This window comes from Mobula hypostoma, chromosome 20 (assembly GCF_963921235.1).
Source record: "Mobula hypostoma chromosome 20, sMobHyp1.1, whole genome shotgun sequence".
Taxonomy (NCBI): Eukaryota; Metazoa; Chordata; class Chondrichthyes; order Myliobatiformes; family Myliobatidae; genus Mobula; species Mobula hypostoma.
In genome coordinates, this window is record NC_086116.1 from 53532422 (window position 1) to 53558913 (window position 26492).

Here is a 26492-nt window from a genome sequence, read left to right on the forward strand (position 1 = left end):
GTGGATGTTGTCTTCATGAGCTTTAGTAAGGCTTTTGACAAGATCTTTCATGGGAGGCTCAATCAGAAGATTAAAATGCATGGGATCCATGTGAATTGCCCATTTGGATTCAGAATTAGCTTACCCATTGAAGACAGATGGGACATACTCTGGCTGGAGGTCTGTGACTAGTGGTATTCTGCAGGGATTCTTGCATGACCTGGATGAAAATATACATAGATAGGTAGCTTGGTAAGTTTTTAGACAATACAAATATTGGTGTTCTGGACTGTCAAAGAATATAGGGAGATAGATGTAGATCACTTGGGCGGGAAAATGGCAGATAGATTTTAACTTGGCCAATTGTGAAGTGTTGTACTTTGCATAATCAAATGTAAAGGAACAGTATACTCTTAATAACAAGACCCTTAACACTGTATATGTGCACAGGGATCTTAGGGGTTTGAATCCATAGCTCCTTGGAAGTAGCTATACAGGTTGACAGGGTGGTAAAGAAAGCTGCTGGCATGCTTGGCTTTACTAATTAAGGAATTGAGTTAAAAAGTCAGAAAGTTGTGATGTAGCTTTTAAAACTTTAGTCTGGCTGCATCTGGAGTATTGCTTCGGTTCTGGTCACCCATTCTTAGAAGGATGTCAAGGCTTTGGAGAAGGTGCAGAAAAGATTTACTGGGATTGCTCTCTGGATAAAATATCATGTGTTATGAGGAGAGAAAACTTGGGTTGTTTTCTCCAGGCCGGCAGAGGCTGAGGTGAGATATGATAGAGGTCTATAAGATTGGGAGCGGTATTGATAGAGTGGATTTTTCTACCAGGGTTGAAATGCCCCACACTAGAGGGCACGCATTTAAGGTGAGAGGGGGTAAATTCAAAGGAGATATGTACAATGTTGTGGGGAGCCCAGAATGCACTGCCAGGGGTGGGGCAGAAGGAAATATGATAGAGGAATTCAAGGGGTTCTTACATATGCAGGTAAATGTGCAGGAAATGAAAGGATATAGACTTTGTGTAGGCAGAAAGGATTACTTTAGTTGGACATTTGATTTCTAATTTAATTAGTATGGCACATCATTATGGGCCAAAGGGCTTGTTCACGTGCTGTACTGTTCTATGTTCTATTTAATTACTTTAAATTCCCTAGATGGCGAGGCTCATCTCATGCCTCTGGGTCATTGGTCCAGGGCCCCTACTACTACTGCCCTGTCAGACCTGCAGAGGACAACTAACAGACTCTGGACGAGATGGAACAGAACATAAAGTGATAGGGAGGCATCAATCCCAGGCTGCTAGATGTCACAATAAGACAGGAGAAGTGCTTACACATACCCCAGTTATGGCTGTTTACAGCTCTATCAGTTGAGGATAATTTTGATTGATCTGTAACTGGAAATGCTGATCAGAGCTTATAAAGGCCTTCACCAGCCTGTTTCTGACCAGTTTTGGAAAGGATATTGAGACCAATGCTAGAACAAAAACTGACTAAATATGACTGGCATTTCAATGACAGAAGGAAGGCTCCCTGATCTGGACCTTTATGCCCAGAAAATGTCCAATTGCTATTGGCTGGAGTGTCGGTGGCTGGGATATGCACAACTCTTTGGGAGATGGACAGCAATTATTAAATGGAGTCTAGTTTCATCTTACTGTGATTTTTAACTCCCCCTCCCTTGCATTCAAAATGTTCAGGAAATTCTCCAAACCGCCTTCAGCAAATGATGTCATCAGCACTTAAAAGAAAATAGTCAAAATAACAAAAGCCAGAAACAGAAGGGAGAATGAACAAGTAATTGGAAGAATGATTTTCTTTGATATGTGCGTGTCAGTAGGTTTGAGGTGAGCATGGGTCTGGTGAGGGGATATTGTTCTCGAAGTGCCCTTCAAATTTATTTTAATCGCGGCTTCTCTCAGTGAGTTAGTCATCCATTCCTGTCGTATGAGGTTTGATGTACATGCAGACAGCCTGCTCATCCACTCTGAAAAGGGAGAGAGTGAGCGAGTCATGGGGTGGGGAGTTGGGCAGGAGGGTAGAGTGGTGTGGGTGGAAATTCTTAACCATATGGACTATGGCCAGTACCATCCATGCCCTTGGTAAACCTTAAATTATTACTGGCAGCTGGACAGGTATTCCATTTTATAGTTTTCACTGTTTATGTCTGTGCATCCAGCTCTGATGTTATCTCTGCTGTTTTGTGTGTGTGTGTGTGTGTACGTGTGTGTGTACATGTGCGTGCAGCTACCCTAATTTCATAATCAGTCTGTTGAAAGTGTTGACTTTTCACAGGGTATACCTCTCTTCTGAGCCAACTCTCAGTGGATCCTACCCTCTCACCGGTGTGAACTTTCTGACTGTTACTGGAATAGAGCATCTTCCTCTCTGGATAGTTTTGACTTGCTTTGGGGTTCACACTTCATCTCCAGAAGGTGATGGCTTTCTTTTCCTGAAGGCAGTGGCCCTTACTGAAGTACTAGTCACCTCCTCTTCAGAATGTGTTAATTCTTGCTGGATAAGATTGCCTCCTATCGCGAATCTATTTATTTTCTACAGGATATATACTTCAGACAAGCTTTCTGATTATTCAGTACCTGGTTAAGACAATGCATCTCAACATCAATATTGCAGTAATCTGTGAAAGAACTCTGCTCATACTGAGGATTTTTTGACAACCTTGGCTGCCATTAATATGGAGTTGTCTCTCAGCTGTGACCTGCCTGATTTGTATTGGTTAGTACCCGGTGTGCTTGGATGTGAGAACTTGTGCTGGCATATATGAATGTTGAACACTTGATAAGGGTTGTCATGAGGAACTGGAGATACGGAGCAGGGTGTGACTGTAGTTGTGCAGTCTTTAGTCAAGTGCTTACTGGTCTTTCTCTTCTGGTGCAAGTGTGATCTGCTAGAAATTGATGCTTTAATGTGGACAGCTTCCTGGACCTCTGAGTCTGCTAAGCATTCTTCCTGGTGTTTGTCAAGTATTACCAGACCAAAGTTTAAAAAGCAGGTTGTTATATCTACATACAGTGGCCACTTTATTAGGTACAGGAGGCATCTAATAAAGTGACCACTGAGAATGTTTCTGTATGTTTGTGATCTTCTGCTGCTGTAGCCCCTCCACTTCAAAGTTCAATGAGTTGGGAGTTCGGAGCTGTTTTTCTGCATACCAGTGGTTATTTGAGTTAATGTCACCTTCCTGTCAGCTTGAACCACTGGACATTTTTTTGTTCTTTTGCACCATTCTCCGTAAACTCTAGAGACTGTTGTGTGTGATAATCCCAAGAGATGAGCAGTTTCTGAGATACTCAAACCACCCCGTCTGGCACCAGCAATCATTCCATGGTCTAAGTCACTGAGATCACACTTCTTCCCCATTTTGATGTTTGGTCTGAACAACTAATCCTCTTGACTACATCTGCATAATTTTATGCATTAAGTTGCTGCCATGTGATTGACCGATTAGGTATTTGTATTAATGAGCAGATGTATGGGAATAAAGTGGCCACAGAGTGCAGTTTCAGGCCTGATATGATTGCTCTGGGTACTCCTTATCTGTGAAGTTACTTCTGGCTGTTGTTGGAAACAATGAACACCTCCCCTTTAGCAGTGCAGGCATGGGTAACTGGTGGCTCATGCACAACACGCAGTGCTTCTGTTGCAAGTGAAGTGAACAATTCGTTGTATGAGAAACACGCAGAAATTTGTGAGTGTCACAAGAAAGTGCAGGCATGGGTGGCCTGTACGTCACATGTTCGGTTTAAGTGCGAACAGATTTCTTGCCTATTAATGTTCCTTCTACCCTGATGCTGTCAGGTTGAGGGGCCTGCACGTCACATGTTTGGTTTACATGCAAACAGATTTCTTGCCTATTAATTTTCCTTCTACCCTGATGCTGTCAGGTTGCTCACTGGAAAAGCGGCAAAGCTGTAGGAGGAAATAACTGAGGTTTTGGGACTGATTCCCGAGGAGGGGGAGGAATTTTTACATGCACCAGGCTGGCTGTCACCAGAATATCTACACCAAGTACCAAGCATATTGTACAGCAGAAGATGCACTCCCACAGGTCCATGAGTCACTCCCCTGCTGGCTTCACTCTTGTTGCAGCCAGGAAGCCTTTGGAGCTTTATACTGGGATCAAAACCATGAGGATAGAAATGGATAGATTCAATTTCCATCTACATTTCTATCCCTATGAGCAGCACAGCAGCCGAGTGGTTAGTGTAGCACTTTTACAGCATGAGCTGGAAGATAGGGCTTCAATCCATGCCACTGTCTGTAAGGAATTTGTACATTCTCTCCACGACCACCTGCATTTTCCCCATGCTCCAGTTTCCTCTCACATTCCAAAGATGTACAGATAGGATTCGTGTTTTGTGAGCGCGCTATGTTGACGCTGGAAGAGAGGCGAATCCTGCGCAGTGCCCCCAGTACCATCCTCGCTAATCAGATTTGACACAATTGATGCATTTCACGGTATGTTTCGATCTACATGTGACAAATACAGGTAATCCCTAGACAGATAAAACATTGGGGTAGCTACAGAGTGAAGCTCCCTTAACATTGTCCCAGCAAACAGACAAAGTCAAGGTTTATCAGATTCCTCCCACTCTCCCCTGACCCTGTGACCCTTGCTCTTGAAAAGCCTATTCCAGCAAAGCAAACATGCAGGGCAAGTGCAAGGGAGAAGTTGTGGAATACAGTTTTATCAAACACTTCCAAGCCGGTGCAGCAACGGTTATCCACAGAGGAAAACTCCCTGTACTAAAGGCAGATGCTGGAAGTCCAGAGTAACACTCACACATTGCTGGAAGAACTCTGCTGCCCAGGCAGCACCTATGGGGGGGGAATAAACAGTCAACTTTTCAGGCCAAGACCCTCATCAGAACTGGCACAGAAGGGGGAAGGAGCCAGAATAGGAAGGTGGGGGTGGGGGGGAGGAGTCCAAACTGGAAGGTAATAGGTGAGGACAAGTGAGGGGAGAGGTTGGTGGGTGGGGGAGTATGGAATCTCTTTACGATCATCCATTGAACACTATGGCATGAACAGTGGTGGTAGAAATACAACAAAGATTCCTAACACTGTTGCGACCCCATCATCAGCAATCACTTGTAGTCGAGCATGATTCGTTTCCTGGTAATTGATCTGGTCACTTGTGGGTCTTGAGATGACTGAGGAGGCTGATCCGTGAAATTTAAGAGACTACTAGACAGGTATAAGGAGGAATTTAAGGTGGGGGGGGTATATGGGAGGCAGGGTTTGAGGGTCGGCACAACATTGTGGGCTGAAGGGCCTGTACTGTGCTGTACTATTCTATGTTCTATGTGACCCAGAAGTCCTATTGCAGTGTTGGCAGGTGTAGGTCATTGAGGTGATGGTGGGTGTAGCTGGTTGGGACTTTCTCAGTCTCTCCTTACTATGAAGCAGCTTAGTCTCAGTGGGACGGTGGAGGTATTCTTCGAGCTATGCAGTCACCTCACAGACAGTCCTTCTCCAGCTTTTCCTCTCCGGTGCGAATTTCTCCCATCCATTCAGGTTGATGTGGCACTTCCTCTGGACGGTCTTGATATTGTCCTTAAACCACTTTATCTGCCCTCCAGGAGTGCGCTTTGCATCCTTGAGTTGGCCAAACAGGAGTTGTTTTCCAAGACGGGAGGCAGGCACTTGGAAGGTTTGGCCGACCCGTCGCGATTGGTGCTGAGTCACGATTGTGGCCGTGGAGTTAACGTTAGTGTCCTCCAGGACGCTAGAGTTAGTACACCTGTTCTTCCAGCTATCTCTCAGAAACTTTTGGAGGCATCTTTGATGGTAAGTTTCTGGGTATTTTGTGTGCCTGCTGTATGTTGTCCATGACTCCGCTCCACCTAGCAAGGAGGGGAGAATGATAGTTTTATGGAACAGAAGCGTAGTGTTGGTCTTGATATCCCAATCTTCAAAAACCCTCTTTCTCAGTCTGACAGAAGTTCTACTCCCACGGCCTATTCTGCAATTTATTTCAAGGTCAATGTTGGCTCTTGAAGAAAGAGATGGGAAATGATCAGCATTCTCCAGAGGGATGTTGTCAATTTGGATGGTTGGAGGTTTAGGAGCTTGATCTGTAGCAGGTTGGTGCAGGACTTGGGTTTTCTTGATGTTTAGATCGAGTCCCGGGAGCTTGTATGCTCGGGCAAAAGGATCCATGATCCATGATGCACTGCAGATCCTCCTCAGAATGAACTATGATGCCGTTGTCATCTACATATTGGACTGCAGTGTACACACACGCACACACAGAAGAGCTTGGGTGCTGAGTTAATCTCTCTTTACATAGTTCTATCATTCTTTCAATGAAAGACAGAGCAGAACCTGGACACAGAAAAAAATTCCCAGCACGTATACCAATGGAGGAGGCACAAAATCACAGACAAAGTTGAAAAGATTCAAACCAACATGCCTTCAAATCTTGTGGAGCATTTGGACTTAATTGCTCTTTGGTCTTAGAAATTCATTTATCAGTTTCAAGATTTTGATCAAAAGCATGTTTGATATTAAGACTAGTATTTCTCATTTAAAATGAATTAAGACTTTGGGAGAGTGGTGAATGCATAAGACTTTTATAATATTTTATGCATAAAAGTATCAGATTTCTCATGTGTGGAGACTTTTGCCCAAAGTTTTGAATTGGAGACTCTCGTAAAAAATATATGAAGCAGGAGACCATCTGACTCAGTTGGTTGAACAAGGACTGCCCACCTTAGCCCACATTGCAGGGCTGTTCAGGTACACATCCAAGTATCGTTTAAATATAATGAGGGTGTCTGCCTCTAGTCACCATCAGGCAGTGAGTTTCAAACTGTACTGTCTGCTGGGTGGGTGAAGAAAGCATTCCTCATCTCTCCTCTATCTACAAAATCAAATCTGTGCCACTCAGGAAGTGAAATGGATTCTTACTCTTTACTCGGTCTGGGCCCTCATGATTTTATACATCTCTGTTAAGTTTCCTCTTGGCCTTTTCTGTTTGAGAGAAAACAAACTTGCCCATCTAGTCCTTGAAGAGTTGCATCTGGGACAGGAGAAGCATCTTAAACTCCCTAATTAACTAAGAATTTAAATTCCATTCCTTGACATTTTGATTAAATCTCAACATATTAACGAAGACTAATAAAAAAAGTTACTTATACCAGTATATTTATTTTAAATTTACTAGAAGATTATTTAATCCAAATACTTATTTAAAATCACGGGCCTGTTTCCTGTCTCCTTCTAAATTCATGTTGTGTGTTTCCAACATTCCTTTTACACTGAGTCTGTTTCCTATGCTATTTTAAAATCTTACATTGTCTTTCTTTATGTGCCATTCTCCACACAGAAATGGGGACAGAAATAGGAACTTCACTCATTTAGGCAGGATAAGGAAGCTGGAGAGGTTGAGGGAAGATTTGATATTTCAAAGTAATGAAAGGTTTCAATCAATAATGTGAAACTTCCTGTGACAAGAAACAGAGAATACAGATTTTAAGGCAATTCAGGAAAGAACTTTGTTTGTTGTTGGGGGGGGGGGGGAATGGGAAGGGATGTAGGTAAAAGGGAAGGAGCAGAGCTGAGCAATGCTTTAATGCAATAAAAGAGTTGTAGGAAAAGAATCTGGTGCAATATCACTGAAATATGTCGAGACATTTGTTGTTTTTCAGCAGTAGTTCAATGCAATACATAAAATATACAATAATTTATAATAAGAAATGTATGTTTAAAAAATGAAATTAATTAAACGGTACGAAGAGAGACCACAAATTCTGAGGCAGTGATCATGGGATCATTGTCCTTTCAGAAATCTGATGATGGAGAGGTAGAAGCAGTTCCTAAACATTGAGTGTGTGTTTTCAGGGTTCTTGACTCCTCCTTCATGATAGTAATAAGAAGAGGGCATGTCCTAGGTGATGGGGATACTTAATAAGACCATAAGTCATTGGTGCAGAATTAGGCCATTCAGCCCATCGAGTCTGCTCTGCCATTCCATCATGGCTGATCTCAGATCCCACTCAACCCCATACACCTGCCTTCTCGCCATATCCTTTGATGCCCTGACCAATCAAGAAATGATCAACTTTCACTTTAAATATACGCATGGACTTGGCCTCCACCACAGTCTGTAGCAGAGCATTCCACAGATTCACTACTCTCTGGCTAAAAGAATTCCTCCTTACCTCTGTTCGAAAAGGTCGCTGCTCAATTTTGAGGCAGTGCCCGCTAGTTCTGGATATTCCCACCACAGGAAACTTCCTCTCCACGTTCACCCTATCTGGTCCTTTCAACATTTGGTAGGTTTCAATGAAATGCTTCTGCATTCTTCTAAATTCCAGAGACTACAGATCCAAAGCTGCCAAACACTACGCATACGTGAACCCCTTCATTCCCAGAATCATCCTCATGGACCTCCCCCGGACTGGGCTCCAAATGTACATCCTTTCTGAAATATGGGGCTCAAAACTGTTGACAGTACTCCAAGTATGGCCTGACTAGATTCTTGTAAAGCCTCAGCATTATCTCTTTACTTTTCATATTTTATTCCTCTTGATATAGGAAGGATGTGGAAGCATTGGAAAGGGTACAGACGAGATTTACCAGGAGGCTGCCTGGTTTAGAGAGTATGCATTATGATCAGAGATTAAAGGAACTAGGGCTTTACTCTTTGGAGAGAAGGAGGATGAGAGGAGACACGATAGAGGTGTACAAGATAATAAGAGGAATAGATAGAGTGGATAGCCAGCGGCTCTTCCCCAGGGCACCACTGCTCAATACAAGAGGACATGGCTTTAAGGTAAGGGGTGGGAAGTTCAAGGGGGATATTAGAGGAAGGTTTTTTACTCAGAGAGTGGTTGGTGCGTGGAATGCACTGCCTGAGTCAGTGGTGGAAGCAGATACACTAGTGAAGTTTAAGAGACTACCAGACAGGTATATGGAGGAATTTAAGGTGGGGGCTTATATGGGAGGCAGGGTTTGAGGGTCGGCACAACCTTGTGGGCCAAAGGGCCTGTACTGTGCTGTACTGTTCTATGTTCTATGTTTAAATAAATGCCAACATTGCATTTGCCTTCTTTACCACAGACTCAACTAGTCCAGCTGCAATCGCATTGCTTCCTCAGCACTGCCTACCCCTGCACCTATCGTGGTATCATCTGCAAACTTCGTCACAAAGCTATCAATTCCGCAATGTCACTCACTCCTGCTCTCTGACGCTCACAGACAACTGGCACACTGCTAGAGTCTTCCACAGTGAAGACGAATGCAAAGTACCCATTAAGTTCTTCTGCCGTTTCTTTGTCTCACATTACTCCGTCACCAGCATCATTTACCAGCGGTCCAATATCAGCTCTCACTTCCTTTTTACTCTTTATGTAACTGAAAAAAACTTTCGGTATCCAGCTTTATATTATTGGCTAGTATGCCCTCATATTTCATGTTTTCCCTTCTTATAGTTTTTTCAGTTGCCTTTTGTTGGATTTTGAAAAGCTTCCCAATTATCTAACTTCCCACTCACTTTTGCTACCTTATATGCCCTTTCCTTGGCTTTTATGCCGTCCTTAACTTCCTTGGTCAGCCATGGTTGCCTACCTCTGCCATTTGAGAACTTCCTCTGTGGTACATATCTATCTTGCGCCTTGTGAACTATTCCCAGAAACTTCAGCCACCTCTGTTCTGCCATCATCCCCATCAGTATCCTCCTTCAGTCCACCTGGCCAAGCTCCTCTCTCATGCCTCTGTAATTCCCTTTATTCTATTGCGATACCGATACATGTGACTTATGCTTCTCTCTCTCAAATTGCAGTATGAATTCAACCATATAATGATCACTGCCTCCTAAGGGTTCCTCTACATTAAACTCGCTAATAACATCTAGGTTATTACACAACACCTGATCTGAGATAGCCTTTCCCTGAGTAGGCTCAAGCACAAGCTGCTCTAAAAAGCCATCCCATAGGTATTCAACAAATTCCCTCTCTTACAATCTGACACCAACCTGATTTTCCCAATTCCCTTGCATATTGAAGTCCCCCATTGCAATTGTGTTATTATCCTTATTACATACCTTTTCCAGCTCCCTTTGCAATTGCAACCCTACACCTTGGCTACCATTTTGGAGGCCTATATATGACTCCCATTATGACTTGCAGTTTCTTAATTCCACCCACAAAGATCCAACATTCTTTGACCTTATGTCACCTTTTTCTAAAGATGTAAATTCCGTCTCTTACCACCAGAGCCACACCACTACCTATGCCTTCCTGTTTGTCCTTTCAATACAAAGTATGTCCTTTGATGTTAAGCTCCCAAGTGTAGCCTTCTTTCAGCCACGACTCAGTGATGCTCACAACGGCATACCAAGCAACCTCTAATTGCGCCACATGTTCATCCACCTTATTCTGAATGCTACGCGCATTTAAATACAACTCCTTTAGTCCTGCATTCTTCGTGCTTTTGAATTTTGCTTCTGTGGTACAATTTAACTCTTCTAGTTCTGTCTACATTTGTACCCAATCATTGGCTTGTCCTTCCTTACATTCATGTTACACCCATCATCTACTTGTAAACTTGCTGGCTCATCCTCAGCTCTATCTTACTGGTTCCCATCCCCCTGCCATATTAGTTTAAACAATTCCAGACAGTTCTTGCAAAACTGCCGGCAAGAATATTAGTTCCCTTCAGATTCAAGTGCAACCTATCCCTTTTGCACACGTCCCACCTGCCTCAGAAGAGGTCCCAATGATCCAGAAATCTGAATCCCTGCCCCCTGCTCCAATTCTACAACCACACATTTATTTGCCTCCTCTTTCTATTCCTATGCTTACTGTTGCATGGCACAGGCAGTAATCCCAAGATTACTACCCTTGAGGTCCTGCTTCTCAGCTTAGTGCCTAAATCCCTGCATTCTTTTTTCAGGACCTCCTCCCTTTTTCTGTCTATGTCAATGGTACCAATATGTACAGGGTTTCCGGCTGGTCACCTTTTCTTTTCAAGATATTGTGTTCGCATCCAGAAACATCATGGACTCTGGCTCCTGGGAGACAAACTACTATCCCTGTATCTTGTTTGCATCACAGAATCACCTTTCTGTCCCTTTAGCTATAGAGTCCCCTATTACTGCTGCCATCCTCTTCGGTTCTCTACCCTCTGTTCCACAGGGCCAGACTCAGTGCCAGAAGCATGGCCACCATTGCTTCCCCCAGGTAGGACATCCCCTCTCCCCCCTACAACAGTACTCAAAATGGAGTACTCATTGTTGAGGGGGACAGCCATGGGAGTGCTCTCCACTATCTGACATTCTCTGTTCCTTTTCCTTTTAGTCACCCATTTATCTGTCTCCTGTAGCCTTGGGGTGACTACTGTGGGACAGCTCCTGTCTATCACTGCTTCACTTTCCCCAACAAGGTGAAAGTTATCAAACTGCAGCTCCAGTTCCCTAACACAGTCTCTAAGGAGCTGCATCTCAATGCACCTGGTGCAGATATGGCCATCAGGGAGGCTGGGAATCTCCTGTAAATCCCACATCTGACACCCAGAACAGATGGATGTCACCTTTTTGAGGCATTGATTTTTGAAGATGTCCTTAACACTGAGGAGAATCATGCCTATGATGCAGCTGGCTGTGTTTACAACCCTGTAAAACTTTTTCTGATCCTGTGCAGTGGCCCCTGCATATCAGACAGCGATACAACCAGTTAGAATGCTCCCCATATCTGTTGAAATTTGCTTGAGATTTTGGCAACATACCAAATCTCCTTAAAGTCCTAATGAAATATAGCTGTTCACGTGCCCTCTTTGTGATTGCATCAGTGTATTGGGCCCGGGATCAGTTTTCAGAGATGTTGGCACCTCAGAACTTTCCACTGCTGACCACTCGATGAGGGCCGGTATGTGTTCCCTCAATTTCCCCTTCCTGAAACCCAATTAATTCCTTTGTCTTACTGATGTTGAGTGCAAGGTTGATTTGCAACACCACTCAACCAGCTGTCTATTGTGTGGGTCAAACAGTTACTCCTGTGCTGTGAAAGGAAAGTCTTTTTGATGTCCAGATCATATGTTAGTCCCAACAATCCTCAAACTATGACTATCGAGCATGGAGGGTATCATCAGATTTTTTAAAACGGCATGATCAGAAACTCTGGTTGGGAATTGTCACTCTTCCCATCAGCCTGGTGAAAATAAGCAACGACTAGGGACTGAGGCTAGTCATTTGATGCCCTATAAATGGCAGGTTCCACAGCAGGTGGGTTCAAGGGGAGAATCACTTACTGATTTCTTTACCAAAAACAAGCTTCAGAGACTGAGATCACATAAAAAATTTAAAGACATGGAGAAATCTTCTATAGCAAGTAAAGCTGACTTGACAGCACTAGTTTCCTGTTCACCTTCAGTCTCCGGCCATGATAAACTATTCGAAACATTTATTGCTTCTCAGTGATTATGTTGTGTGCAAATGCGCGATAAAATATGGACATGACTTAAAGATTTGGAAATTAGTGTTTGATGGGATTGCTGTTATGAAGCTTTTATTTTACTGCACATTGGGGAAACATTGCAAACATCACGTCTGTGTGAGTCAAGAATAATATTAGCACAGGACTGAAGATGAAGGAAATGAAATTTCAATGCTTTGCTTAGGAAATATTTCAAAACTCATTCAGACTGTGTAATCTTGATTGTGACTTGGGAAAGGAATTGGGGTTGATCAGGAAGCCTCAGTTAAAATCAGCTAAATATTTTAAAGTTATCAGATTTATTGGACCTCAGGATGAGCTACAAGTATTTTTGAAGCACGAGAAATGTGTAACTTCTGCTTGGTAAGGTAAATAGGTCCAACAGTAGAGATTTTCTGCCTTTTCATCATCATGAAGACTGGAAGATAATTAATACTGTGTCATTATATCAGGATGGCAGCAGCGTTAAGCCAGGGAGCTGTAGGCCAGGAGCCTTTCGATAGTAGTGGGGAAGTTACTTGAAGGGATTCTGAGAGACAGGATTAGATTGCATTTAATTAGAGATAGTCAGCATGGCTTTTGTTGGGAAGTCATATCTGATGAATGTGACTGAGTCTTTCCAGGGCAAGGCCAAGAGGATTGACAAGACAGAGTAGTAGATGTTAACTACATGGACTTTAACAGGGTTTTTGGTACTATATTAAATGATTCTACAACCTTTGTACAGACTTCTAAGGACTTTACAATTCATGTTCTCATTATTATTTATTTATTTATGTTTTTGTTTGCAGTTTGTCTTTTGCACACTGGTTAGTTGTCAATCTGTCTGTATTTTTCATTGTTTCTGTTGTATTTCTCTGTTCTGTTCTACTGTGAATGCCAGCAAGAAAATGAATCTCAAGGCATTATATGGTAATGTACGCAACACACACAAATGCTGTGTGCAGTTTTGGTCCCCTAATCTGAGGAAAGACATTCTTGCCACAGAGTGAGTACAAAGAAGGTTCACCAGATTGATTCCTGGGATGGCAGGACTTTCATATGATGAAATACTGGATCGACTAGGCTTATACTCGCTGGAATTTAGAAGATTGAGGGGGCATCTTATTGAAACATATAAAATCCTAAAGAGATTGGACAGGCTAGATGCAGGAAGATTGTTCCCGATGTTGGGGAAGTCCAGAACGAGGGGGTCACAGTCTGAGGATAAAGGGGAAGCCTTTTAGGACCGAGATGAGGAAAAACTTCTTCACACAGAGAGTGGTGAATCTGTGGAATTCTCTGCCACAGGAAACAGTTGAGGCCAGTTCATTGGCTATACTTAAGAGGGAGTTAGATATGGCCCTTGTGGTTAAAGGGATCAGGGGGTATGGAGAGAAGGCTGGTACAGGGTTCTGAGTTGGATGATCAGCCATGATCATACTGAATGGCGGTGCAGGCTCGAAGGGCCAAATGGCCTACTCCTGCACCTATTTTCTATGTTTTCTATGAAACTCAGCAGGCCAGGCAGTATCTATGGAAAAGAGTACAGTCGACGTTTCGGGCTGAGACCCTTCATCAAGTTTATGTACTTTGATAATAAATTTACAGAAGGCCACAAGCACACATTCAGTGGCCACTTTGTTTGGTACAGGATGTATTTAATAAAGTGGTCAGTGAGTTATGTTACCATATACTACTTTGCGATTCATTTTTCTTGTGGACATTTAGAGCCAAAAATAAATATAACAGGATTTTATGAAAAACTATACATAATTGGGTGACTGTCAGGAGAGGGAAGGGAAGGCGTCAGATAGTGGAGAGCACCCCTGTGCCTGTGCCCCTTAACAATAAGTGCTCTATGTTGAGTGCCGTTGGGGGGGAATTATCTACCTGGGGGAAGCAACATTGGCCGTGCCTCTGGCACTGAGTCTGGCCCTGTGGCTCAGAAGGATGGATAATGAAAGAGGAGGGCAGCAGTAATAAGGGACTCTTATGTTTCTATGTTTGTAGTTAGTGGGACAGATAAGTGCTTCTGTAGATGCAAAGAAGAAACAAGGATGATAGTTTGCCTCCCAGGTGCCGGGGTTTGTGATGTTTCTGAACACGGCCACAATATCCTAAAATGGGAGGGTGAGCAGCCAGAGGTAGTGGTACATATTGGTACCAACGACATAGGTGGAAAAAGGAGGAGGTCCTGAAAGCAAAATACAGGGAGCCAGGAAGGAAGCTGAGAAGAAGGGTCTCAAAGGTAGTAATCTCGGAATTGCTGCCTGTGCCATGCGACAGTGAATATAGGAATAGAATGAGGTGAAGGATAAATGCATGGCTGAAGGATTGGAGCAGGGGGCAGGGATTCAGATCTTTGGATCATTGGAACCTCTTCTAGGGCAGGTGTGACCTGTACAAAAAGACAGATTGCGCTTGAATCCAAGGGGGACCATTCTCCTAGTGGGGAGGTTTTCTCATTCTTTTGGGGAGGGTTTAAACTAGATTTATAGGGGATGGGACCTGAAGTGAAGAGGCAGAGAATGGGGAAGTTTGAGCACAAGTAGAGACAGCTTGTAGGGAGTTTGAGGAGGATAGGCAGATGTTAGAGCAAAGATGCACTCAGCCTGATGGTTTGAGATGTGTCTATTTTAATTCAAGGAGTATCATAAACAAGGAGGATGAACTTGGAGCGTGGAATCAATACGTGGAACTGTGACGTTGTGGCCATTACAGAGTCTTGGATGTCTCAGAGGTATGAATGGCTGCTGAGTGTGCCGGGCTTTACATGTTTCAAAAAGACAGAGAGGGAGGCAAAAGAGGGGGGCATGGCATTGCTAATTAGGAATAGTGTCACAGCTGCAGAAAAGGAGGAAGTCATGGCAGGATTGTCTACTGAGTCAGTGTGGGTGGAAGTCAGAAACAGGAAAAGGGCAATAACTCTACTGGGTGATTTTTTTTACACCGCCAGTAGTAACAGGGATATCGAGGAGCAGATAGAGAGGCAGATTCTGGAATGGTGCAACAATAATAGGGTTGTTGTGATGGGAGATTTTAACTTTCCTGATATTGATTGGCATCTCCTTATCGCAGGGGGTTTAGATGGGGTGGAATTTATTAGGTGTGTTGGCATTCATCAACTGTGGGATTGAGTTCAAGAGCCATGAGGTAATGTTACAGCTACATAAGACCTTGGTCAGATCCCACTTGGGGTACTGTCTTCAGTTCTGGTCACCTCTCTACAGGAAGGATGTGGAAACTATAGAGAGAGTGCAGAGGAGATTTACAAGGATGTTGCCTGGATTGGAGGGCATACCTTATGAGAATAGGTTGAGTGTACTTGGCCTCTTCTCCTTGGAGTGACAGAAGATGTGAGGTGTCCTGATAGAGGTGTATAAGATGATGAGGGGCATTGATTGTGTGGATAGCCAGAGGCTTTTTCCCAGGGCTGAAATGGCTGACATGAGGGGGCATAATGTAAAGGTGCTTGGAAATGGGTAACGAGGTGATGTCAGGGGTAAGTTTTTCATATAGAGAGTGGTGGGTGCGTGGAATGCTCTGCCAGCAGCGGTGGAAGTGGATACAATAGGGTCTTTTAAGAGCCTGTTAGATAGGAACATGGAGCTTAGAAAAATAGAGGGCTATGTGGTAGGGAAATTCTCGGCAGTTTCGAGAGTGGGTTACATGGTCGGCACAACATTGTGGGCCGGGGAGTCTGTAATGTCCTTTAAATCTCTACGTAATCTAAACTGAGTATAATACTGAGGGAACATCAAGTTAGTATTATAAAGTTACCCAAAATAACACACTAAAAGCCGCATGTTGAGTTGACACCTAAATACTTTCCAAGTACCATCCATTGTTAACCATGGTCGAGTGTAATTTAAATAGATGTTTAAAATATTTTGACATAATCTGACAGAGAACTAAGTTTTTCTGGATCTGTGGTTATGATTTCTCCTCATAAACAGCACTGAAAGTAGTGTCTGTTCCAATTGCCTCATTTCTGCTTGTGGGGCCTTGCAGTATATGAATAGGATTGCTAGATTTGTCTATACAACAATCATGTAGAAAAGCAGTCAACATGCATTAATTCAGTTCCAGAATCTGTGACACGTGCTTAGAATGGGTGTTTGATCTTTTGTTTGTACAATAACATCTACATGAGGCCTCTATCCATGGATAATTGGTCTGTACGCTATCTCAGGCCTATTTGCTGGTAGTGGTAATTTGTCTACCCCAGAAGCAGGTGTTGCTAGGGGGTAAGGACCATGATCATATGCAAACCAATTTTGTAGAGGTGGATGTCTCAGGCAGGTGTTATTTGACATTTGCTTACTTGAACCTGCAACTCATGAATCTCAAACAAATGAGATGGGCAGAATACACAATACGGCAGTGGTCCTGTGCCAACATTAGGTGTGTGTGGGCACATCAGCCAATGCACATGATCATATGCCAATTTGATGCAAATTGTAGGTTCTTGATATTTAAAATAATTTATTGTCAGTTGTTCAAAGAAAAAATTCTGACTTGTTATCAACAAAATAAAGGATTAATTTTTTTTTAGAACAGATGACCAAATTTGAAAAGCCTGTAACTTTGCTGCTTTGGCTCAGCCTTGTTTTGGGGTTGCTGCACTTAACGCATCACACTTTTTCTCACAGAATTACAGCAGCTTCCAGTTCAACAAGATCTTCATGTAAGAATTCTCAGCCTGGTACTGAGATTCCTCCATTGTCTGCATTTGAAATCTCCTCCAGCCGGCAACTCCTTTGGGAGAGTCTAGGACCGGAGGGCACAGCCCCTGAATAGGAGTATACCCAGGTACAATAGAGATGAGGAGGAATTTTTTTAGCCAGAACATGGTGAATCTGTAGTATTTATTGTCCCAGATGACTGTAGAGCCAAGTCATTGGGTATACTTAAAGCAGAGGCTGATAGGTTCTTGATTGGTCAGCGTGTCGAAGGTTATGGGGAGAAGGCAGCAGAATGGGGTTGAGAGGGATAATAAATCAGCTACGATTGAATGATAGAGTAGATGCCATGGCAAAATTCTGTTCCTATGTCTTATAGTCCTCAGGACTTCTGTGCTGCCCCACTTCTCGCTGACGTACATCTCTCACTTCCTCAGCTCTCCCACCAGCTGCCAATGCTCTAGGTTCTGAAACTCCCTTGTTACATACACCTGTTAGGGTGCATTCTCCAGTTACCTTATAAGGTAACTGTAGCCTTCAGCCAGGAGCAGATGTCAGGTGGTTCCCAACCTTCACCGAGTGTTTCGACTCTTAACCACGACACTCTCCAGTTGGTGGGCCGACAGTGGTGGCTAAATCACTGCCCATCTGTTCCTGGCTTCCAGCTTCCCTCCTCTCGCCTATTCCAAATCCAGCAAGAGGCTCATTCTGCCTCTTCCCCCATCCTACGAGCTGCTTGTTTTTTGCTCCTTTCGTCCAGGCCCAGATCTGGAAACAACTGCCATGCTGATTTGGCTGGGAAATCTCTGCAGCCGATCTCCACAGGGAACAACCATGCCTGCCATCCCTTGTCTTTACACTCCTGCACTAAGGGCTGGTACGTCAAGGCCTTTCTCTCATGGGCCTCTTCCCATCCTTCCTCCCACGGCACAATCAGCTCAACCAGAATTGTTTTCTTCGGTTGACCACAGTACAGTATCCGGGCGTAGGGTTGTGTGCACCACATCTGGGAACTGCAACCTCCTTCCCACATCGACCCTCATCTCCCAGGACCTGGCCGTTAGCAACATATTGGGCTTTGGTTGTTTGGACTCCCATCGACTGCCAGCGCTCTAGGTTCTGAAACTCCCTAATCTTCCCCGACCAATTACTTACTCTTCTCCATTAAAACCTATATTGGAATCAATTTATTCAACCAAGTACCTGCTCCTTATCTTGATGTCACAGTTTTTGTCTTTTTACACATCTGTGGCATGCATGGGGATGCTTTACTATGCTAATGAACCGGTGGTAATCTAAGCAAAAGCTGCTTGTGAGCTCAAGATCCTCAGGACTCAGAAGAGCAAAGTTTAAATGTTGTGGTTTCTTAGAGGGCCAATGGATTTCTGTTATTATCCCAGTGAAGCAGTTAGTGTTATATTGACTTCCCAAAGGTGTAATGTTTCAAGTAATGAAAAATAGTAACAATAAGTTTACACTCAGTTAAATTAAACCTTTATGAGTGCTGTTATATCCCCTTCTAGGCACTCACTGAATCTGGCCAGATTTTATAAAACTCTGAATCCAAAGCTCTGTAGTCATAACTGGGTAAAGAAAATATGAGTGTTTATAAAATGGGCATCCTTTACAACTGGGAGGGAGGGTGGTTAGATTATTAATGTTGAATGAACTTCAGTAGGATATTACCATTATACTGGCAATGTTATTGATAACATAATATAGTTACATTATTGATAATGTAGCATATTATGTTATCTATAGTGCAGGATTATATTATTGAAATGTACTGTTATGAATAATGTATTATTTATAGTACAGTGCGACTATGTTATCCACGGTATTGTGCTGTATTCATTGTTGATACATTATTTATTTGTGTTCATTTACAGTAGATGTCACACTTGATAACTCATTTTAAATTTGATTTTCATTGGGAGTCAAACTGGCCTCAAGCTCAAATGTTAAAAGGTTCAAAGGTTCATTTATTATCAAAGTATGTATCCATATACATCTCTGAGATTCGTCTTCTCCAGAATACCAGAAAGCAAAGAAAGAACATGAAAGTCATTCAGAGAGAACAATCAAACCCACCTCCTGCACAAAAAGTATAGCATCCCGATCATCAACTCCCAAACCCCTCTTCCCTCTACAAAATGCAACAAGAACATTGACATCCACAAACTCCCTTCCCCTATACAAAATGAAACAAGATCATCAAATCCCAGACCCCACTTCCCTCTACAAAATGCAACAAGAACATCAACCCCTCACAAACTCCCTTCCTTCTGCACAAAACGGAACAAGAACATCGACCTCTCAAACCCCACCCCCCTTCCCCTGCGCAACAGCCTGAAAGAAACGGAGGAGAAACACAGAATGTAAAAACATTAAGTCTGAAAAAGGTCACAGTCCATAAGCACAATGGTCCAATCCATATCACAGAATCATCCTCTTCATCATCAAAAGAGTGAGACAGTACCTAGCGCAAAGGCCTCCCCGACTGCCACAGAACCACTCAGGGACAGGCCACTCACAGACTCCTTCTCCAGCAGCGATCAAAAGGCAGGTTATGGGCACTCAACGCTCACTTGCCTTCTGCATTTGCCTCGAGGTCTCAATCTTCCTTGACACTTTAATTGGTGAAATGGAGTCAAACATTGGCTTGTGCCACTTCCCAAAGCTGATAGACTGATTCTAGATAAAAGTCTTACTTGGCACTGATTGAGGCAGTCATTACTTAGACCTGCAAACACGAGGAGATCTGCAGATGCTGGAATTTCAAGCAACACACATAAAAGTTGCTGGTGAACGCAGTAGTTTCAAATCTCTCCCACTTCCACTTTCAAATCTCTTACCAGCTCTTCTTTCAGTTAGTCCTGACGAAGGGTCTCAGCACCGAAACGTCGACTGTACCTCTTCCTAGAGATGCTGCCTGCCCTGCTGCGTTCACCAGCAACTTTGATGTGTGTTGCTTAGACCTGTAAGGCTTTAAAAAGATGCAGCTCTATGTAAGCAGAAGAATGTACTTGTTTCTACTCAAATTAGGTTCCAGTTGTGAAAGAAAATTCTAATTTACATGAGAAGTAGATAATCCAATCATAATAGTTACTATTTTTGTCCCATTAACAAAAGTACCCATTTGTTGATTGCAGTTAAAGAAGCAGGACATAGAGGGATATGGGTTAAATGCTAGCAAGTGGATTAGTATAGATAGGCAGGATGGTTGACATGGATGAGGTGGATTGTGGTGGCAGTTACCGTACAAATCTGTGATTCTATGACTATGATGCAGTCTTGTCCGTTGGTTCACTACACACTGAACTTTGCCACCTTGGGGTGATGAACGCTACTAAGTATTTTATGAAATCATGCCTCTTCAATTTAGTTAAGTGCATTGTCTCTAAAGCATGGAAGTATTTTGCTTTAAACTCAACATTAGACCTTTTGTGTGTTATTTTGTTGATAGACCATAAGATCATAAGACAAAGGAGCAGAAGTAGGCCATTCAGCCCATCGAGTCTGCTCCACCATTTTATCATGAGTTGATCCATTCTCCTATTTAGTCCCACTCCCCTGCCTTCTCATCATAACCTTTGATGCCCTGGCTACTCAGATACCAATCAATCCCTGCCTTAAATACACCCAATGACTTGGCCTCCACTGCTGCCCATGGCAACAAATTCCATAGATTCACCACCCTCTGACTAAAATAATTTCTTCACATTTCTGTTCTGAAAGGGCGCCCTTCAATCCTTAAGTCATGCCCTCTCGTACTAGACTCCCCCATCATCGGAAACAACTTTGCCACATCCACTCTGTCCATGCCTTTTAACATTCGAAATGTTTCTATGAGGTCTCCCCTCATTCTTCTAAACTCCAAGGAATACAGTCCAAGAGCGGACAAACGTTCCTCATATGTTAACCCTCTCATTCCCGGAATCATTCTAGTGAATCTTCTCTGTACCCTCTCCAACGCCAGCACATCCTTTCTTAAATAAGGAGACCAAAACTGCCCACAGTACTCCAAGTGAGGTCTCACCAGTGCCTTATAGAGCCTCAACATCACATCCCTGCTCCTATACTCTATTCCTCCAGAAATGAATGCCAACATTGCATTCGCCTTCTTCACTACTGACTCAACCTGGAGGTTAACTTTAAGGGTATCCTGTACGAGGACTCCCAAGTCCCGTTGCATCTCAGAACTTTGAATTCTTTCCCCATTTAAATAATAGTCTGCCTGTTTATTTTTTCTGCCAAAGTGCATAACCATACACTTTCCAACATTGTACTTCATTTGCCACTTCTCTGCCCATTCTTCCAATCTATCCAAGTCTCTCTGCAGACTCTCTGTTTCCTCAGCACTACCGGCCCCTCCACCTATCTTCGTATCATCAGCAAACTTAGCCACAAAGCCAACTATTCCATAATCCAAATCGTTGATGTACAATGTAAAAAGAAGCGGCCCCAACACTGATCCCTGTGGAACACCACTGGTAACCGGCAGCTAACCAGAGTAGGATCCCTTTATTCCCACTCTCTGTTTCCTGCCAATCAGCCAACGCTCTATCACGTATGTAACTTTCCCGTAATTCCATGGGCTCTTATCTTGTTAAGTAGCATCATGTGTGGCACCTTGTCAAAGGCCTTCTGAAAATCCAAATATACAACATCCACTGCATCTCCCTTGTCTAGCCTACTGGTAATTTCCTCAGAAAATTGTAATAGGTTTGTCAGGCAGGATTTTCCTTTAAGGAATCCATGCTGAGTTCTGCCTATCTTGTCATATGCCTCCAGGTACTCTGTAACCTCATCCTTGACAATCGAGTCCAACAACTTCCCAACCACCGATGTCAAGCTAACAGGTCTATAATTTCCTTTTTGCTTCCTTGACCCCTTCTTAAATAGCGGAGTGACATTTGCAATCTTCCAGTTTTCCGGAACCATGCCAGAATCTATCGACTTTTGAAAGATAATCGCTAATGCCTCCGCAATCTCCACAGCTACTTCCTTCAGAACACGAGGGTGCATTCCATCTGGTCCAGGAGATTTATCTACCTTTAGCCTATTCAGCTTCCTGAGTACTTTCTCTGTCGTAATTGTGACTGCGCACACTTCTCTTCCCTGCCACCCTTGAGTGTCCGGTATACTGCTGATGTCTTCCTCAGTGAAAACTGATGCAAAATACTCGTTCAGTTCCTCTGCCATCTCCTTATCTCCCATTACAATTTCTCCAGCATCATTTTCTATTGGTCCTATATCTACTTTCACCTGTCTTTTACTCTTTATATACTTGAAAAAGCTTTTAGTATCCTCCTTGATATTATTTGCTAGTTTCCTTTCATAGTTAATCTTTTCTCTCTTAATGACCTTCTTGGTTTCCTTTTGTAAGGTTTTGAAAACTTCCCAGTCCTCTGTCTTCCCACTAATTTTTGCTTCCTTGTATGCCCTCTCCTTTGCTTTAACTTTGGCTTTGACTTCTCCTGTCAACCACAGTTGCATCCTTTTTCCACTCGAAAATTTCTTCTATTTTGGAATATACCTGCCTTGCACATTCCTCATTTCTCGCATAAACTCCAACCGCTGCTGCTCTGCCGTCTTTCCCGTCAGTGTCCCTTTCCAGTCAACTTTGGCCAGTTCCTCTCTCATGCCACTGTAATTTCCTTTACTCCACTGAAATACCGACACATCAGATTTCGGCTTCTCTTTTTCAAGTTTCACAGTGAACTCAATCATGTTATGATCACTGCCTCCTAAGGGTTTCTTCACCTCAATCTCTCTAATCACCTCCGGTTCATTACACAATACCCAATCTAGTACAGCCGATCCCCTAGTGGGCTCAACAACAAGCTGTTCTAAAAAGCCATCTCGCAGATATTCTACAAATTCTCTCTCTTGAGATCCAGTGCTGACCTGATTTTCCCAATCTACTCGCATGTTAAAATCCCCCACAATTATCATAACACTGCCTTTCTGACAAGCCTTTTCTATTTCCTGTTGTAATTTGTATTCCACATCCTTGCAGCTGTTTGGAGGCCTGTATATAACTGCCATCAGGGTCCTTTTACCCCTGCTATTTCTTAGCTCAACCTATAAAGATTCTGCACCTTCCGATCCTATATCACCTCTTTCTAATGATTTAATATCATTTCTTACCAATAAAGCCACGCCTCCCCCTCTGCCTACCTTCCTATCCTTCCGATACACCGTGTATCCTTGTACGTTCAACTCCCAGAGACATGCATCCTTTAGCCACATCTCAGTGATGGCCACATTATCATACCTGCCAATCTGTAGCTGTACAACAAGATCATCCACCTTATTCCTTAGGCTGCGTGCATTTAAGTACAACATCTTAAGACCAGTATTTGATACTTTTTGCTTTGATTTCACTGCAACTTTATTGCACTGCAATTCATCCCAATGGCTACAAATTTGCCCCATCACCTACCTGTCTTTCCTGACATCTTTACTGCTCACTATCTTAGATTTATTTCTGTTTTCCCCTTCCTCCGCTCTATCATTCCGGTTCCCATCTCCCTGCCAAATTAGTTTAAACCCTCCCTAACAGCTCTATTAAACTCCCTTCGGGTTCAGGTGTAACCTGTCCTTTTTGAACAGGTCATACTTCCCCCAGAAGAGATCCCAATTATCCAAGAATCTGAAGCCCTGCCCCCTACACCAGTCTCTCAGCCTGATCCGACTATTCTTGCCCTCACTAGCATGTGGCACAGGTAGCAATCCCGAGATTACTACCCTGGAGGTCCTGCTTCTCAGCTTCCTTCCTAACTCCCGGAAATCTCTCTTCAGGACCTCCTCCTTTATCCTATCTATGTCATTGGTACCAACATGTACCAAGACAATTGACTGCTCACCCTCCCCTTTTAGAATATTCAGGACCCGATCCGAGACATCCCGTACCCTGGCACCTGGGAGGCAATACACCATGCGGGTATCTCTGTCAGGCTCACAGAATCTCCTGTCTGTTCCCCTGACTATGGAATCCCCTACAACTACCGCATTTCTCTTCTCCCTCCTTCTCTCCTGCACAACAGCGCCAGGCTCAGTGCCAGAGACCCGGTCACCGTGGGCATCCCCTGTCAGGTCATCCCCCTCAACAGCATCCAGAACAAGATATTTGTTGCTGAGGGGGACAGCCACAGGTGTGCTCTCCACTATCTGGGCATTTCCCTTCCCTGTCTTGACAGTGACCCAGTTTTCTGACCCTGTAGCCTAGGGATGACTACCTCCCTGTAGCTCCTGTCTATCACCTCTTCACTTTCCCTGATAAGCAGCAGGTCATCAAGCTGCAGCTCCAGATCCCTAACGGTCTCTGAGGAGCTGTAACTCGGTGCACCTGGAGCAGATGTGGTCATCAGGGAGGCTGGAGGTCTCCCAGGATTCCCACATCTGACACCCTGAACAAAGCACTAACCCTGCAAGCATGCTATCAAATTCTACAGGAATGAATGACACATTTTTTAAACTCAATTAAAGTGGTACGTATTAATACCATCTTAAAAAGATGGAGAACTTTAGAAAGAAAATTCCAAGCCTTAAGATTGGCTAAAGGCAAGATTGTTGAAAAGAGCAGAATTAGAACAGTAAAGAGATTTCAAAGGGTGGAAGGCCAAAGGTGGCTTTCTATTTACTGTTTCTTTATTTAATTGAAAATAAAGAAAATACACTTGGACTAAGATGTTAACTGTCCTGTGCTATCACCAGTGGGATCATCAGTTGATCTGCCACCTGTCTTCAGGAGTTTCGGCCCGCTTATGATCAAGACTCCCTCGAGGTGGTGGGCCAGCAGTGCTAAAGCACCACCTCCCACTGGTGAGCTTAAAAACTTGGCATCTGCCTCTATCAGAGTTATTGGTCGCTTCCATCCAACAGATAGTCTGCTCTTCAGGTGTCTATGCAACTACTGAAGGGTTTGCAAGATATGTATACGCTGTCTGACTACCTGCCCCTCTGGACATACTTGGTCCACACCCATGCTGATCCTGTCTCTGCTGCCTCAGCTACAGCCCTGCTGGTTGACTTGATCTCTCCTCTAGTGAAGCCAAGGTCATGCAGCCACTTCTGGAAAGTGAACACGATAACCCACACAGCCTACTTCGAATGGATAGCATGAGACCTTCCATCCTCTGTCTCTACACTCTGATCTTAATTCTGCATACTTGGTTAACTTGCGCCCAGGGACTTCATTGATGTTGTCTTCCCAGGGGACTGTGAGTTCACCAATAACCACTTCTGCTGGTGTCAGACCATACAATTATATCTGGACACAATGTGGTGAAAGCTATTTGCTCTGGGAAACTGCCTTTCCCATCCAGGTCGGCCTTGACACACCAATCATTGTCTGAAGAAAGTATGCTTGATCGTGAGCCTGCGCTGTACACCCTTGACTTGGAGCCTTCTTTCACAAATGGTATGCGATGTTCTGTGCAGCATGGGGCATGAGATAAGTCGTGCTGCAGTACTCTCTGCTCAACCGCTTCTGTTACAACTTTGAGAACATTGTTATGTCTCCAAGTGTACATGCCGCTGGAGAGATTGACTCTGCATGCACTCAAAATATGTTGAAGTGTTCCCTTCTCACCACAAGCAGCACACCTTTAACAAAGGATGTCAGGACATTTTTATTATTATTTTGTTTTTCTTTCTGTGTCTGCACAGTCTGTTGTCTTCCGCACAATGGTTGTTTCTTCATCTTCGTTTGGGTGTGGTTTTACCACTGTGTTTCTTGGTACAATATTTACTGTGAATATCAGCAAGAAAATGAATCTCTGGGTGGCGTATGATAACACATATGTAGTTTGATAATAAAAATACTTTAAACTTTGAGGGTTAAGCTCCACAATGTAGGACAAAACAAAGGAGAACTGGGAAGGAGTGAAATGAAGCATTGGCTTTGAAAGTCTGCATATTGCAAGGAGGTGCTGGAAAATGATCAGTCATGCTGGAGGATCATCTGATTTCAGCACCATGAAGAGGCAGATTGGGAATTCTTTAAATTTGTTATTTTATTATTATGGTTTCTTTGAGATGATCAGGAAGGGGTTTAAAATGAAGCTTTGGGCAGCTTCTGATTTTTAGGTAATTTGTCTCAAACTCAAAGGTAGTTTGACAAAATATAGTGTATTCTTTAGACATTTCAGAGAGTGGATAAAAGTTGAGCACTACAGGGCTATGAGGAAAGAGCTGGAGATGGCATATGGTTAGATGGCATTTACAGAGTTGGTGGCTGAGTGCATTATATGGATTATGAAATGTGATTTTCAAGTACCAGTTTTTGTCAGGCAAGTAGTGTAAAAACGAAGTGGATGGTGCTGTGAGTCAGCCTGTAGAGCTACCGTCTTACAGTGTCAGAGATCTGGGTTCAGTCAT

The 26492-nt window shown here is 43.4% G+C and overlaps 1 protein-coding gene across 6 annotated transcripts in view; it reads left to right on the plus strand.

The window, feature by feature from the left end:
- shank3a (SH3 and multiple ankyrin repeat domains 3a) overlaps positions 1-26492 on the plus strand; it is a 1110717-nt gene that overhangs the window by 47006 nt on the left and 1037219 nt on the right. Inside the window, exon 1 of one of the 6 annotated variants that reach the window (XM_063072947.1) lies at positions 1741-1830. The exons of the other annotated variants lie outside the window; for them this stretch is intronic. The gene's annotated coding sequence lies outside the window, so the exon portion shown is untranslated. Of the gene's footprint in view, positions 1-1740; positions 1831-26492 lie in introns of those variants that run through there. 6 annotated transcript variants of the gene reach the window in all.